The following is a 14953-nucleotide window of genomic DNA, read 5'->3' as shown; positions in this document are numbered from 1 at the left end:
GGCAGTCAGTTATTATTTCAGTGGCTTTCAATGAAATGACTGCCTTCAGCTTCACAATGACTCTGAACAACACTGACTGGGCTGGGATTTGAGCATGCATCTCCCAGGCCAAAAGGAAAATGCTCTTATCTTCCAGACATGAATAAAGCAAGCATTATTTCTTGGCAACTTGTTGATCATGTGGTTTAGGCTCTGGTCCTCAACAAGCTCTACTAGAAATAACTAGTAGGGTTTCATGTCTAAGTATTTAATTTATGACCAGAATGTTAACAACTATTATTGTGCTTAACCTCACAAATACGTACCAATTATTTGTGGTGAAATTTAACATAAAAGAACCACAAATATTCCTTCCAATAGTACTCTACTGGTGTCAAGGATTAAAAAACAACAAAGGGCACCAAAGTGAAAAGTACTTCCAAATTTTTAAAAAGAAGCCTTAGTTTGAAATTGTGATCTCGGTACAGCATGCCTTGTCCTAGACATTATGTAGTGGCATTTTGTTTTAGGATTCAAGCTCCTCTACAGCATCAGGATCAATATAATATTGTTAAAGGTAAGAAAGAACACATGCACTTCCAAGGCACTCTTGAAACTGAGAAGACATTTCATAGAGAACACGGAACACAACCCACATACTCTCATGTATGTTTCAGTCACAGCTGCTCTGCATGCTATGGGACTGTTAAAGAAGTGAAAATAATCAACGTCAGAACTGGTGTGTCCAAGGGAAATGGATTTGTGCCATTTTGAGGCAATGTTGATGTACAGAAAACAGTAGAATCACAAATACATTTTCATCTTCATAGGAAGAAATAAATGGAAGACAGGGAACTCAAACTAGGACCTGCAGTAAGAAAAAACCCAAATCTATGTGCCTAGCATGTGCCACCCAGACCTCTGCTTATTAATTTGCCCACACCTCAGTGGTGTTTGGAACAACCAGGAAGCATATTTGCAGCTTCCAGCTGTGATGAGTCCTGTCATGCAAAATGTTCAGGCCTATCTTTTTGAGTCGCCAGCTTTATTAATTCAGCAACAGGGATTCAGCCTACATACAATTATCACACCTGGAGACCCCAGAAAGAGGGTCACATTTTATATGTATTTAAGCTTGATTGTTGACAACTAAACTGACAAAAAAAATTAAAAAAATCAGATGCTGGAGTACTGCCCAAATAACGTCTCATGGTAGAGGACAGAACTGCGTGCATAATGCTATCCACCCTGTGCAGCTGGTCTGTTGCTCTCAGGTCTGGTTTTCCTTTAGTATATGGAATGGGAGAGAGGTGTAATTTTGTCCTTTGCCCTAGGCACCAAACTATCTTGGACCCAGCCCTGCACTTAAATTAGAATTTACTTTCCAACAACTCTGGCAGACTCCATTGAGAAAATGCTGGGAGGTGGTGGAACAAACCAATTTAATTCCAAAATAGGCATCTTGCAAGCAATGCCTTCCCCATCTCTCCACTGCCCATTTCTCAAGACGCACCCCCACTCCCAGCTCTCATTCCTTTCCCCCTTGCATTTCTTCTGGAAGAGAACTGCAGCCCTGAATGGCACAGTTTCCTACTGTTTCTTATTAGCAGCAATAAGCCATTGCTTAACAATGGCTCTGCTTGCCCAGAATTCCATCTCATCTTTCTTCACATTCCAGGAAGGAGCATTTTGGAAAGCAGCTGTTGCATAAATGATAAGAGGGAGAAAACATGAAAACATACCCGTCCTTTCTTACACATTCATCGGCACTCCCGCCCTCTCACAAGCAGTGTGGAGAGAAAAGAGGAAGAGGGGAGAGCGTCTGCATCAGTTATCTCATTCCCATTCTTAATTCCCATTGCCTGAAATGGCAGTTTCAAAGAAGCAAAAAAATAAGGGGAAATGTGGGTTGGCTGCTTAGGGGCCAGGCAGTTCCCTTGAAGGGCAAAGTTGGCTCACAAAATGCCACTTACCATCTCTAACTATCAAAAGGGTGGGGAAGTGGAACTGTCAATCACATCTGATGTCAGATGACCAACTTTTACCTGTGTGGTAAACACTGTGGGCTCAAACCCCAACAATTGGGCACTGGTAATCAGCTGGTTGTTGGGGCATCAAAGCACTGCACACAGCTCTATAAAAGCTCACTTGCAAAGAGCAGCACATAGGATTTTGGAGGTGTCAACAATCAGGAGATCAGTAGTGCCTGCAAACCCCTTATTGGTGCAGCCACTAGTTTACCTAGCACATGCCTGACGTCGCATGTGATACTATGTGATATCAGGTTTGTGACAGGTGGGTGTTGCTTGGTCCAAATGGCTTAACAGGCCAAATGAAGAGGCTTGGAGCACCTAATTAGGCCCCCAGTCTGGAGGTTCCCCAGCACTGCACTACAGAATCTTGTTGCACTATGCTGGGTATAATAAGCAATAACAGCTCTAAGGCCAATAGTGAATTTCCCAGTGTGCTGTAATGCTTAGAGTGCTAGATTAGGACTTGGGAGTTCAAAACCCCATTCGGTGATCACCTTGGGCTAGTCACTGCCTCTCAACCTAAACTACTTCCCAGGGTTGTTGTGTGGATAAAAGAGGGAGAGGGGGAATTGAGCTCCTTAGAGGAAGGGTGGGATATAAATGTAATATTAATAAAGTTACATTAGTCACTGATAAGAGAGAATAGGAAATGCTCATGTGTGTTGGTGGAAGTTTATCATACCTACAACAACTGGCAACTGAATAAATAAACCTAGTACAGTCACACCTTGGTTTTCAAACAGCTTAGTTCTCAAAGGTTTTGGCTCCTGAACGCCGCAAACCCAGAAGTGACTGTTCTGGTATGCGAACTATTTTTGGAAGCCAAAAGTCCAATGGGGCTTCCGCAGCTTCCAATTGGCTGCAGGAACTTCCTGCAACCAATTGGAAGCTGCACTTTGGTTTCCGAGCATTTTGGAAGTCAAACGGACTTCCGGAACGAATCCAAGTTACGACTGTACAAATATGTACAATAAGGAGCTGCATCATGGCTACATGCAAAAATTATCCCCAGAAGTTTGCTGGAAGAACTGGTTAATTCATCACTGAAATTGCTTTCATTTAACCATTTGCACCCACCCCACCCTTACTGTGTGTCTCTGCTACCACCCTATTCTAGGGTGTATCAACATTTAAATGCTTTAAAACTTAAGATCTTAAAAGAATCCAGTAAACCAGAGAGATGTCTGCTTCGTGGCTTAAGGAGTTTATATCAATACGGTCTGATCCTCAGCAGCATTAAGATGGGCTTAAAGGCATTTATTTCCATAGACTTAGACTGTGATCCTCTGCATGCTTATCTTGTAGTAAGACCCACTGAGCTCAATAGGACCTGCTTCTGCATAGACATTGTTTAGGATTGCACTGTGCATCCCATTTAAATCTGCATGTGGCTAGGCTGAGATAACGCTTAAAGAAAAAGATTAGAAATATGATCCGTGTCTTTGGATTTTTTAAAAAATCTATTCTTTAAATGCCCACGAAGAGTTGGACACGACTAAACGACTAAACAACAACAACAAAATGCTCTATATATCATGCATGCTTAATATAGAGAGCTGCTAGTTATAATAGAAAGCAGTCAAGTTGTTTCATCCCAAATAACAGTAGCCAAGACTACTGTGTATCACTGTCCGCGCTATAGACATGAGAGAATACTTGAATGTTAGAATCTCATTTATTTGACCAGTGTTAATAACTCAAAATTAATGAACTACATATCTGCATTATATATTAACTATTTGGGCACAAGAATATCCCTGTTAGCATTCATTCATGAGCCATTTGAATACACACATTCATACAGAAAACAAAATTGCTTCTCTCCCCCCTGCTCCATCTAAAATAAAGATGTCTCAGGCTAAGTAAGCCCCACTGAATATAGTGGAACTTACTTCTGGTAAACATACGTAGTTGATACTGCCACACTATAGCAACCAAAGATAGGAGCCTTTAATATATTTTGTTAGAGAAAAATCTCATTCTCAATTTTCATGGGTTTTTTTTAGGCCTGACTCCTAAATTTGCCTACACTTAGTGCTTGATCCTGCCTCATACAGGCAGGATTCCCTCAGGATGATATAAAACTCCCTTTTTGCCTGCCTTGGCTGCACATACATAATATCACACAAGGTCATTACAGGAAACATGCACACTGCTCTAATGTGCATAGTCTGATGCTACGTGGATGTGAGAATTGTATTATGCCCTACGTAGATCCTTACATTTACAGACCCTCCCCACACCATGTCCTTCCAGCAAGCAGCACTAGATTACTTCTCTCTTCATTTGAAAGTGCTACTGTCTCAGAAGTAATTTTTATATCAGTAGTCAAACACAGGGGGTGGGGGTGAAATTGCACTAGTTCAATCCACAGTATTCTAATTACATCACCAATTAGCAGCAGACGTAAACTCAACAAAATTGTTTTACAAAACATTTAAAGGACATTCTGAGTATTTTTTAAAAGGCTTGTAAATTTGATTTTTAAAAAATGTTTCCAATGGTAAATGAATTTCCAGATTATTAAACAAGACTCTAGAACAGGCACCCCCAAACTGCGGCCCTCCAGATGTTTTGGCCTACAACTCCCATGATCCCTAGCTAAGAGGACCAGTGGTCAGGGATGATGGGAATTTTAGTCCAAAACATCTGGAGGGCCGAAGTTTGGGGATGCCTGCTCTAGAAAGCATGAGAAATGAAACTGGAATGTTGTATTCCAAACAAACATAGAATAGCCTTGCATGTCTCTGAAACCTGTGTTTTAAGGAAACTGTGGTTTTGCATATTTGCAGCAATAAATTATTAAGGAATAAGTTCCATTTCAAGCAATAACTCCCACTTCAATAAGGCCAACTGAATATAGTGGGGCTAACTTCTGGGTAAACATGCACAAGACTTGTGCTTTCATGTACTAGCAGCAACTAAGGTGGTTGTTTTTTTTCCTTAAAACTACTGTTTGCCATTAGTAATGCTTTGTTTACAGATAAAATGCTATGATACAGAAAATAGGTTATTTGTTTATTTTTGGAAGTACTAGAAAATGACAACAAGGCTAGCTACAGCCTTCTACCACAATGAGCCCTCTTTCCATTTGGCCTGTTTGTTATTACAGGAACACCATTGTGTAGATGGCACACATTTATTTTTTATATCAATAATGGTATTATTTGCTAGAAAGGATAGGAGCAAGTACAGCTTGCCCTCTAGCCTTGCAGCAATAGGGCAATAACTACTAGCTATATGAACAGGAGGAACACAAGCAACCATCAATGACAAAGGTCACTGCTTCATGGGTAAATTGTTTGATTAGAACAGGCACCCCAAACTTCGGCCCTCCAGATGTTTTGGACTACAATTCCCATCTTCCCCAACCAATGGTCCTGTTAGCTAGGGATCATGGGAGTTGTAGGCCAAAACATCTGGAGGGCCGCAGTTTGGGGATGCCTGGATTAGAACAAGGGAATGCCAGCCATGGCATTCAGTGGTGATGTTGGACTAGCCACATTGTTAGCCCTGCCTCCAGTGTTTTTTTTGTGAGGAGAAAAAGACCTTGCACACAACCTTCAGTGACAGGGTTGGAGAAGAGCGCATAATAAAAAAGTAATAAAATCAATAGTTCATGAACATTAACTTTAAAAGAAATATTGTTTCACAATAATAGTTATTTGATGCAGGTTTTGTTATTACGGTAACCTAAGTATGAAACTTGTTGATAATGATCTTCTTTTATTGTTCATACAACATTAATATTTAAAAAATACTTGATGAATTACCACCCTCAGTTTTTAAGCTGGTCAAGTGTCCAAGCATAATTGCCCCCTCTTTGTTTAGTTAAAAACCTGAGTGCTCTTCTCCCATGTACAAAAATGTACCCACAAAGCATATTGCCCAAACCAAGCAATTTCCAATCGCTGCATTTAGACAGCTACTCATGTATCTATAAAAGCTATTAATCATGTCCCTCTTCCAAACTTTCAGAATTAAAGGGAATAGCACAGAAGAAAGAAAACTCTTGTTAATTAGCAAAATGCACCATTCTAGACTACCACCACCTCACAGGAGTTTTAACTCTCCTGCTCATGAAGACACAACAATTGTCACATGCATCATTGCACCTAACCTTCAACTTTGTCAATAGTGGGATCACTGCAAAGCCAGTCACCATATTAGTACAGCCAAACTAATCACATTTCAGATAGGACTCAGAGGCAGCCTTATCGTAAGTCAAGCAAGATGTAGGAAACAGTCCAAGGCAGTCATTTAGAGATGGAAGGTTTTGAGCTTGCTTCAGCTCCACACCAAGAAGCTCCCAGTGCAATGCTACACATGGCAACAGCAGCACACAGAGGTCGAGAGATGCAGTGCTTCTTTTAAGATGGCACTGCATATTGTATCACAGACAACAAATGCGTTGTTATTATTTATTAATGTATAAATACACAATTCATGAGGATATGGCCCTAAAGTATCAGAAGTAGCTTGCCTCTGGGATTTACAAGTGGGAGTGCGCTAGTCCACTCATGTCCAGCTGCTGGTTGGCCAGTGGCCACTGGAAGAATAGACTGCACTAGATACGCCTTTGGTCTGATTTAGCACAGTTCTTTTTATGTTATGACAGTATATTAAGCGTCCAAATGACAGGTATTGTTGTTTTGAGTTTTGTGGTTTCCCTCAACTGTGGAGCAAGTGCTAGAGTCAATGACCCAACCAGATCATATTTGTGCTTATTTAGGATTAAGTCCAGGGCTGAACTGGGTTTACAATCTCACCCTTGTAACATTGCTAAAGAGGGAGAAAGAGGGAGGGAGACTTTCCTCCCTGCACCATCCACAGAGAGATAAATGAGCAGAGCAGGGCTTGGATTTCAAGCTGGAGAAGAACTATTAGAGGAAAGAATGTGATTTGCCTAGTTTGGAATTTCTGCAACAGCATGGTTATTTCTGAGTGTCCTCCTTTATTCATGCTAGGGAACATCCACTCATTTAATACCATTTGTGGGAATTGTGAGCTGCGTCATCAGTACCCTATTGTACCCTTCTTGCACAAAACTGACCCCCTTTCATTTTTTTTGAATTGCCCATGGTCATTTTTACCCATGATAATCATTTCTATGATTTACCCATTTAAAATAATTTCATGAATTAGCCACTATAATCATTTTTATATATAAATCGAAAACCTTGTCTGAGTCATGGTTGAAAAACTGGATCAGCCATGTCCGTGGTTAGCAAAAATGCTAGTGTAGAAATAATGCTAAACATGGTTATGTACAAAAACGAAAGGTGACAATCCTCTTGCAAGACATGGAGACAGAGAAGCACATGTCAGTAGTGTTCTAAGAAGGATATTGACAAGCTGGGACGTGCACAGAGCAGGGTGACCAAGATTACCAGGGGTCTGGAAACCAAGAAAGGTCGAGGGAAATGGGTATGTTTAGCCTGGAAAAGAGGAGGCAGAGGAGATATGAGAGCCATCTTCAAATATCTGAAGGGCTGTCACTCACATGGAGGATGAAGCAAGAACTTGGATCTAGCAGAAAAATGTGGCAATCAAATTAGAAGAGACATGCATTTTGTTACTATCTATTATTTTACTGTTCATGGGCAGTTCGCACAGGATTGATTCCCTGTTGCTTCTTATCTGTTTAAAAGGCATAATTATAAACCAGATTATGCAGAGCAGCACACTTCCAGAGCATAGCTGCCAAGTTTTCCCTTTTCTCGCGAGGAAGCCTATTCAGCATAAGGGAAAATCCCTTAAAAAAAGGGATAACTTGGCAGCTATGTTCCAGAGTGAATTCAATGTTTTAGATACACTTAGAATCGGAATAGTAAATGCAGCAATGCAAGATTCTTACAGCTTTACATGGCCATCACAATTAATTTATAACACTATCAATCACAATATAATCACCACTAAATATGTCCAAGAAGGTACCTTACATAAACAACACCAAAATACATGACTGGGCAGTGTGGTAAACAAATTGCATAGTAATTCAGAGAACTAAAATACCTAAAAGCCAAGTTTCTATTCTAAACTGCCCTCAAATTCCGCTTGCAAAAACTGGTGTTACTTTTATAGCAGCCTGCCAGCAACAACTGCATGAAAAGGACTGTATGTTGACAAGTTCAGCTGCTGTACTGATTCAGGGCTTTATTGCTCCACATTAGAATTGTGTTTTTCTCTCAATGGATGCAGCTCAGGGATGGGGGAACCTGTGCATTTCTGGACTCCATCTCCTATCATCTCTGACCAGTCATCTTGGTGGCAGAGGCTGATGGTTGGGATCCAACAACAGTTGAGAGACAGAGGCTCCCCTTTCCTGATATAGCTGCATGTAAAAATCTGAAGGTTTTTTTTTAAAAAAAAAGAATTGAATTCTCCATCTCAGCATGAAAGGTACAACAGCCTGAGGTAGGACAAGCCAGTCTGCTCTCTGCCATGGTAAGAGAAGTAGGGTACATGGCTGAAAATGAAACACCAGCAGTGCATGCAAGAAAAAAGGAGAAATGCAGTAGCCTCCTAAATGATTTGAAAGCCATATATTAAGCAAAATTGTGATTTTAAGGAAATGGATCATGAATTTTCACATTAGATCTCAGCAATATACAGTGGTACCTCGGATTACAAACTTAACCCGTTCCTGAAGTCTGTTCTTAAACCAAATCCATTCTTAAACCAAGGCGCGCTTTCCCTAATGAGGCCTCCCACCGCTAGTGCCCTTCCACTGTTCGGCTTCCGTTCGTAGACCGGGGTAAAGTTCGCAAACCGGGACAGTACTTTCAGTTTTGCGGAGTTCGTAAACTGAATAGTTCGTAAACAGGACTGTTTGTAAACCAAGGTACCACTGTGATGATTTACAGAATGAGATAGTGAAGAAGAATTTGGCCTATCAAACATGTTCTGCTAGTATACTGATGCATACAGCATTGATAGTGTTCATTTATAATGAATAATTGAAGCTTCAGTTGTATATGCATGCTATTCCTCATAATACGGTTCAAATCTTTCAAAACCTCATTTTCCCATTCAGAGATTTTGAAGATGACACATTAATACCTGCAAGTGCTTGGAGTGGTATCTCCTCATTTTCCAAAGGAATATTCAATGCATGAAGTTCAGCAAGCAGGCACAAACACAAACACAATTTAGAAAACCTGTAGGTGGATTTAAACAAGTATTCATACGCATATGATGAGACATGAAGGCTGACAACATCAAACCCATCATGTGCAAATCCCATGAAGACTATCACAGTGCCTGGAGATGCACAGTCAGGTCATGAATCCACAGAAGTGACCAGAGGAGGAATTCAAAGAGAAGCAACATCATGGTACATCTACATCAGCATAACCATATACCTTCCTCTGCCCCAGCTGCAACCAAACTTGTCTCTCCCATACTGGTCTCTACAGTGACAGGAGTAATTGTAAGTAACTGTCAACAACACACATTTTGGTGAACTATAAAACATTTGTGGTGTCAAAATTTATAGAATAAATTTATAGAATATTACTTTTTAATATCACTTTGCTGTCTTCAAATGCAGACATTTAACTCTGACAGATAAGTAACAAAATAATTATAAAAATAAGAATATATTTTTCTGAGCTTTTTTATATGGATTTAATAAGCACCTTGTTTCACAAAAGCTAAATGTGCTATGGTTTTCAAAACTGCTTTGTAATCTTATTTACTTTCCTCTCCACCCACGTTTATCATTGTCATTTTGGCTGACCGCCGCTACACCAATTATACTTTTGAGAATCTTTTCTGGCATTCAGATTACAGACATCTCCAGGAAATGAACAGGAAATGCTACACACACACATATGTATATGCTGTATATGTATATGTATATTCCTAAACTGATAAGGGACATTTTAGAGCCCACAGCATTTATATTTATTTCTTTATAAATTTATTTATGAGCTGTTCTTCTGGCCTCAAAAGGTCCAACAGGTGAACTACTTTCTTAAGACAATATCGTAGCACCTGCCGGGGTGGTGGTAGTGGGGTATAAAACAACAAGTGCAACTAATTGGATCTGAAAACATCTGGAAGCTATGAAGGGCGGGCAAGAGTTCCATTGAGAGGGTGCCACCACAGAAAAGGTCTTAGAAAAGGTTGCTGCAACTATAATCTTACCACCAAGTGTCAATTCTTGTATGCAAACCAACAGAATTTTAAAAAAAGTTTCTTTGGTAATTATTTTTAATAACAAAGAATACATTTGATTAACCGAAGGCACCTTTGATTGCTTCAGTGTGAATAACTCTGGACATTTTTGTTCCCTTTTTTTTACTCATCTGGTCTCATGTTCGCAGCACATCCCTCATGCCTCTGAATATTCCCAGCTCTCCAGGGAAATAGTCTTGTTCCCATCCACAAATGCAGTTGCTGCTACTAAAAATCTCTTGGGGTCACATTCTTTTACAGTACTTCTTTTATTTATTTAAACCATTATTCACCAACCTGGTGCCCTCTAGACAGTCTGAAATACAACTGCCATCAGATCCAGCTGGTGCACTCGCTGGCTAGGGTTGATGAGAGTTGTGGTCCAAAACATCTGGAGGGCACCAGGTTGGCAAAGGCTGGTTTTGAACTCGTCAAGGTGGATTCATTTCCTGCTTTGTGCACTGACTGACTCCTTGTAGAGCATCCAATCATCCACAAGCCCAAGACTCAGGAATGCACTACTTTGCCTTCGTAATATGTAATTATATAAAGAGACTACTTGACAGGTACAACATGCCATTTCACCTGCCTTACTGAAAGCTACAGTACTTCATAGGCTCAAGTTGCCATATCAGGGGAACAGACAAAATTAAGGACATTTTCGTATTTCATGAATAATAGCAGGCTGCAACCCTCCACTGATTCACATCTCAAAATCTGAAAGCCACTGGACTACTCAGGAACAAGGAAAGTTTAGTATTCTACATATCAAGTGTACACTATCTGTTTTCCTATTATATGCTGCATTCTTAAATATATAATTTTGACCTGATTACAATAAACATTTGAGTTTTTAAAACTGTTTTACTGATAATTTTATTGTTTCACTTTTTTTTAAAAAAAGAACTGCTTTGAGGGTGTGTGTGTGTGTGGCTAATATATTCTAATAAATGTAAGCTTAAAGTACAACACCCCCCCCCCCAACACACACACAAATACCAAGAATGTAGACCTTTATTTCCTACATTTTAAGATATGATCATAATGTACCCCCACCCCAGCATTTTTACCCTCAGAGGCAGCAACAGGCCCAGGTAACCCATTCAGCTTCATGGCTGAGCAGGGATTTGAACCTGGGCCTCCTCAATCCTACTATTGACATTCCATCCATTATACCACATAGATTCTCATGCGTTCTCATCAGTCAGAACCATATGTTCTCCGGCATGTGCTTTGATAATTTAAGTAACACTAAAGATGTGATTATCATGCTCAATTTGTGTTGCGAATACAGAAAAATCATATGCATGTTCAGTCAGCTGTAAGTCTCACTGGAATCAATGGATGAAACTCCCAGAAAAGTGTGCATAGCACTGTAGCCAAAGAGTAAATGAATTACATTGTTTAACATGCTGCTTCACCCTCCCATTAACCTAATGACACAGCATTTTCACAATCTGCATTAAATCAAACTTAAAGATAAGCAAATTGCAGCAATCCATAGTATTCCCGGATCTTCACGACTAAAGTTATTAACTCATCCATGTATGCTCCCCAGACACAGCTAGCTACGCTTCCTGGAACTAATTATTTTATGGCTTAAGCCTAGACTAACCCATCTGTTCAGATCATTCAGCCATTTCATTTAGAAATTTAATGGTTAGCATGACAGGAAGAAGCAACATATTGCTCAATTTGCTGATTTTTCTCAAGTGCAAAAATGTCACATTTGGGTATAGAAAGTCTAAAGATCAGGCAAACAAACAAACAAACAAACAAATGCTGTTGGCATATTTTGCAGGCAGTCAACCTGCGGCATGGGTGTCACAACTGGAAATTTGTTACAGCAAGCCTTTGTGCCTAGCTACATATAAAGGTAAAGGTAAAGGACCCCTGGACGGTTAAGTCCAGTCAAAGGGGACTATGGGTTGCAGTGCTCATCTCACTTCAGGCCGAGGGAGCCGGCATGTGTCCACAGACAGCTTTCCGGGTCATGTAGCCAGCATGACTAAACCACTACTGGTGCACGGAGGACTGTGATGAGTGCCAGAGCACAAAGAAATGCTGTTTACTTTCCCACCACAGCAGTACCTACTAGTATTTATCTACTTGCACTGGTTTGCTTTCGAACTGCTAGGTTGGCAGAAGCTGGGACAGAGCAATGGGAGCTCACCTCGTTGCATGGATTCAAACCGCTGACCTTCAGATTGGCAAGCCCAAGAGGCTCAGTGGTTTAGACCACAGCACCACCAGCGTCCCTCTGTATTATTACCTATTAATATGCAAACCTAGCCGTACGCTGCATGGGAAGGCAAACACATTCCAAACTAAGCAAACGCCTATAGATACTAACCAAGCTTGTGGGAAAAACCCTTTCTAATCCTCAACCCCAAACTACTCACCATGCTGTTTTTAGCTGTGGAGTAGAGAAAATGGGGTGGAAACCATCAGGACTCCAGTGAAGCACAACTGAGGCAATCGAAATAGCAATCACAATACGCACTTCAATATGCCCTTAAGTGTCCATGTTGCACAAATCGAAAGTTCATTTGCTGCACATATATCAAAACGTTTGGCCATTACTCCTGTACCTGTTTGAAACATCTGATAAATTTCTCAGCCATAGGAACACTTAACATGTTTGCATTCACAGGACCACAAAGTTGTTGGAAGATACCAAATGAACATCCAGTCCATTTCTATCATCCCACCCACTGCTCAAGAGAACAGGTGCACAACAGAAACAAACTCAGATGGCAAACAACTTGAGATGACTAAATGCAAGCAAACCTAGCCATACGCTGCATGGGAAGGCAAACACATTCCAAACTAAGCAAACGCCTATAGATACTAACCAAGCTGGGGGGGGGGAACCCTTTCTAATCCTCAACCCCAAACTACTCACCATGCTGTTTCTAGCTGTGGAGTAGAGAAAATGGGGTGGAAACCATCAGGACTCCAGTGAAGCACAACTGAGGCAATCGATATAGCAATCATAGTACGCACTTCATAAATGCAATGAATATTGTTAATACAGGTGGCAGCCATTGTGTTCCACCCAGGCACCCACTGGTGTAGTAAGACTAAAGATCAGGCAAACAGATAAATGCTGAATGCTTCTATCAGATAATGGTGTCATGTGAGGCTGCCTTTCAGTTTTAACATCTGTCAACAACTGCCAGCTGAAGAACACTGTCGCTGTGTTTCCCCTGTCCTGACTCCTGTGTCCCTTATGGCAAGGTAACCAAATTCCTACAAACGCCAAGCTGCAGAGGTTAGATTTCAGATAGTGCCATTCTGGCACACCAAGACAAGCAGTTTTTACAAGTGATTTTGAGGAGTTCGGAGTTTCCGCGCGCCGCGTGTGTGTGTTTCTAGTTAAACAAAGTTTGTCTTTAAGTTTGTAGGGTTTAAAAAACAACAACAACCTAAAGGTGTTAGAGACCATTCAGAAAAGAAATTTGAGGAGGGGCTGGTAACTTGCACACCATACAAGTATATGCAGTGAGCTGCAGAGAAAGAGAGAAAAGTCCGAGCCCATCAGCCCCACCCCCTCCCCTTACTAAGTCAACCATTCTATTTGCAAGAATTTGGCGGAGCACTTAAAAGGAAACATGGAGGCTCTTAAAACGAGGAAGTCCCGGTGCAGACAAACCTCCGCGCGCGGGATGTTAAAACTCAGTGGCCCTGTGTTCTCGCCACGGTTGTGCAACGCGCCCCCTCCGCCCTGGGCAGGACCCGCTCGAGGGCGCGCGCGCCTTGCCCTGTGCCGGGCTGCCCTTGATTGCGAAGCGAGAAGCAGGAAAGAGGGAGAGCGAGAAAGGGCAACGCCGAGCGCCTGTCGCGAAAGTGTGCCACCCAGCCCCAGACGAGAGGCAGGCAAGCGCCCAACTCACCCAGCCCAGGCTCGACTCGAGCGCCGGAGGGTCCCGCTCCTCTGACGAGAAGAAGGGCTCAGCCCATTCGCACAACCCCTCAGCGCCGGAAAGTGGGGTGGGCGAAAGAGAAAATCTCTCTCACACACAAACACTCGCTCACTTCGAAAAGGGATGGGAAGAAGGCGCTGCCCGCGCCGCTTCCTCATTCACCGAGGAGGCAGGCGGAGCAGGAACTACCTCGTCCTCCCCCTTACTCCCTCCCCACCGGCCCCTGCGAAAGTGGCGGCCCCGCCGCAGCAGGTAAGAGGCGGCCCGCGTGCGCGAAAGAGTCACTCACCCGTTTCGCGCGAAGGACCCTCGCGAGGAAGCGCAGGACTCGCTCGGCGCTCCGAGGCCGAAAGCGCTGCCCCGAAAAAAAGAGAGAGGCAGTCAAGCGGCGCTGCCTCCGCCTCGGGACCGCCCTCGCTTCGCTCGCCCCGCCCTCCCCCCCCGCGAGCTCCGCCTCAACTTTTGCCGGACGCGCTCACCTGCTGCTATTGCAGGAGAAGAAAGCGGGGCGGGAACCCCCTGCTTCGCGCGGGCCAGACCAAACGGAACAGGCGCTTGGAGGCTTCAGCGTCTCCGTTCACTTTCCCGTCCCTCCTCCTGCTTTTGCCGCTCGCCCGGTCTCTCCCGTCGCCGTCGAGGAACTCTCCCGGGCCGAATGGAACTCGTTCGCGGCTTCGGGCTTCTCGCGGTTGTCTCGTTTGATTAAAACTGGGTGGCAGAGACTGGCCCTGGAAGGAGGTGGTCTCCGCTTCCTTTACTATACCCTCTGCATCAGTATTTCTCAGGGTGTTTTTTTTTTAACATCAGTATGCCGCTGCCTTTGGTGCAACAATG

At 42.4% G+C, this 14953-nt stretch overlaps 1 protein-coding gene across 4 annotated transcripts in view; it reads right to left on the bottom strand.

The window, feature by feature from the left end:
• Positions 1–14543, bottom strand: part of PRKCD (protein kinase C delta) — a 61035-nt gene extending 46492 nt beyond the window's left edge. For 2 of the 4 annotated variants that reach the window (XM_035106173.3, XM_035106175.3), the window contains exon 1: positions 14409–14543. The gene's annotated coding sequence lies outside the window, so the exon portion shown is untranslated. Of the gene's footprint in view, positions 1–14089; positions 14229–14408 lie in introns of those variants that run through there. The other 2 variants (XM_035106174.3, XM_088663195.1) reach the window with 1 other exon arrangement.
• Between the last annotated feature and the right edge of the window lie 410 nt (positions 14544–14953).

This window comes from Zootoca vivipara, chromosome 2 (genome assembly GCF_965207765.1).
Source record: "Zootoca vivipara chromosome 2, rZooViv2.hap1.1, whole genome shotgun sequence".
NCBI classification, from domain to species: Eukaryota; Metazoa; Chordata; class Lepidosauria; order Squamata; family Lacertidae; genus Zootoca; species Zootoca vivipara.
This window is presented reverse-complemented; position numbering and strand designations above follow the sequence as displayed.